Below are 2,500 nucleotides of genomic sequence, written 5' to 3'. Positions count from 1 at the left end.
GAGACGTCATAATGTACACCAATTTGGTCTCCCAAAAAGATTTAACCAATTGTAAAGTTTAAACTACAACTACTGATGCTGATTCTTAAAAAGCAAATCACTTTGCTCAAACACTCCATCCAGGCACAATCTAAATAAACAATCACATTTACACCCTTTCCTAATCCACCAGAACACGGTTTCGTAACCAAATCGTACAATGAGACACGTCAAACCTGGAGACCAGACTTAAGTCTTGTCTTTTAGAATGAAAATGCACTAGGATATTATTATGTTCTCCAACCATAAAATCTAAAAACCTAAATAATTTTGTGTTAGAAAAGAGAAAGAAAAAAAAAAAGTAAATAATAGTGCTTGGATTTGAATAAATAATGCAATAAGATTTTCAGTTGCAAGACTCCCTGTTAAAGTTATTTCAGAAAACAAAAATTCTGAACATGTAATACTGTATGAAACCGCCTGCCACAATGGCACTTTTAGGAAGACATAGCAAATGAAAATAAATAATTACAAAAACTAATGATTTTAAATCTAAGTTAAATCCCCGTAGCTCTGCATTACATTATACAATTGCTGAAAGAAATATAACGTAAAATTCAGACTGATCACCACGGGGAAATACTAATACTGTTCATTGCAACAACGGCATAGCGAGGGCTGGGAGCAAGAAAACCAACTACTCATCCTGAGCACATTTTACATAATAGATTCCTTTTCAATATTTTTTTTTTTTTTTCTCTGAAAGAGAAATAGTTACTGAGATGGATTAAAATAGAATAAAAGATAACTTAGCCAGAATGATGCCTTGACACTAGTTGCTTATTCTCTCTCACATAGCTCTGTTTTCTTACATCAAAGTGGTTTAATGTTTTCTTGTATTGAGACAATCTTTAAAGTATTCTAATCTTAAACATAACATCACAATTATGTATATCCTATAAAACTTCATCTTTAAATATAAAACAAAATGCACAATAAATCTAAAATTCTTCTGCATGTGTCACGGCATCTTGTTTATGTGCTCACTCCCCATAACTTTAGAACCAGGCTTCTCTCATGCATTGCAGCTAATCCCTCCTGAATGCATTTCTGCTCTTCAAAACATGTGATCATCAAGAGACAATCAATTACAGGAATGATAATAATAAAAAAAAAAAACTATCAATATTATATCCAGATTACACCAAATGCATTCAGTTGAAATGATGTTGGCATTTTAAGCTGCCTTTTCATCCGAGTCCTTAAATACTCACGACTTGACATTTATTTTCTAAAAAGAAGAAAAGAAAACCAGCAACAAAAAACTCTGCACCACTGTATCTTTCATATGAGCCAAAAATAGTCATAATCTCAAATAGCTGTATTTCATCTTTTTACTTATTCTTTTTTTTATAACACATCTGCCTTAATAAATGTCAGCCATTCATGAACTGCAGTACAAACATTTTACTTTTCATTGGATCATCATACATCATAAGTCTTTCTGGTAAATAATACAAACAGCATATCCAGTAAATGCCAATAAAATTCAAGACCCAACTATTTGTATATATTCATGCTGTATGGATTTTTTGTGTATATATACACATATACACAAGTATATACATATGTATAAATATATGAACAATCACACAAACATGCATAAATAAGAGTCCCTTTTACACAATCACACATTACTATTATAAAGATGGACAGTTTGCTTCTACTTCAATATCTTTCCAACGTCATGCGGTGATACTTTGGAACCAACTCTTTCAAATAACATATCAGAAAAAAAAGTTCTATTGTCTGTAACTTGACTGGAAATTCCCATTCTATTTTCTTTTTCTCTTTCTTGCAATCTATTTGTTTTTGTTTTTTCAATACATCCATGCATGTCTGTGCACACACATACAAATGTGAATATATTTAATGAAAGTATGAAAAAAGAGGAGAGAGTAGTGATGGGAGAGGGGCAGACATAAGTGGAGGTGAGAGGAGAGCATTGATAGATATAATACGTATGTGTGTGTGTGTGTGTGTGTGTGTGTGTGTGTGTGTGTGTGTGTGTGTGTGTGTGTGTGTGTGTGTGTGTGTGTGTGTGTGTGTGTGTGTGTGTGTGTGTGTGTGTGTGTGTGTGTGTGTGTGTGTGTACGCACACATTTTCCATATCTTTGAGTTTCTTTCTCTTCATTGAATTTTAGAAAATGTGAAATCAAACAGGTGAGTGATTTGCCTTTTTGCACATCAACAGCAATTTCAAGGGAGTACTTTGGTAAAGGACAGGTAAGTTACTCTTTAGGAATGAGATCTAAAAGGATTAGGAGGTAACAACTACTGTGGTCGGCCACTTTGCTATACTAATCAACCCCTTAAGCAAAGTTCGTTCAGTACAGTCTTGCCCTGAGTACCAATAGCAAAAAAAAATAAGGGAGATGAAGAATTAAACATGGGGTAACCTATTTTTTTTTCCTAGCTGTACTTTTAGTCAAGTGAAAATATTACAGCAACAGACAAAGTT

The 2,500-nt window shown here is 33.2% G+C and overlaps 1 protein-coding gene across 2 annotated transcripts in view; it reads right to left on the bottom strand.

Moving 5' to 3' along the window:
* Positions 1-2,500, bottom strand: part of LOC122256525 (uncharacterized) — a 75,090-nt gene that overhangs the window by 3,694 nt on the left and 68,896 nt on the right. Inside the window, exon 6 of one of the 2 annotated variants that reach the window (XM_043021287.2) lies at positions 2,004-2,500. This exon is cut by the window's right edge and continues 812 nt beyond it. The exons of the other annotated variant lie outside the window; for it this stretch is intronic. The gene's annotated coding sequence lies outside the window, so the exon portion shown is untranslated. Of the gene's footprint in view, positions 1-2,003 lie in introns of those variants that run through there. 2 annotated transcript variants of the gene reach the window in all.

Source organism: Penaeus japonicus, unplaced genomic scaffold (genome assembly GCF_977035675.1).
Source record: "Penaeus japonicus unplaced genomic scaffold, GWHDUDI00000001_assembly GWHDUDI00000024, whole genome shotgun sequence".
Taxonomy (NCBI): domain Eukaryota; kingdom Metazoa; phylum Arthropoda; class Malacostraca; order Decapoda; family Penaeidae; genus Penaeus; species Penaeus japonicus.
The sequence above is the reverse complement of the archived record's forward strand: the minus strand, read 5'-3'. Positions and strand labels throughout refer to the sequence as shown.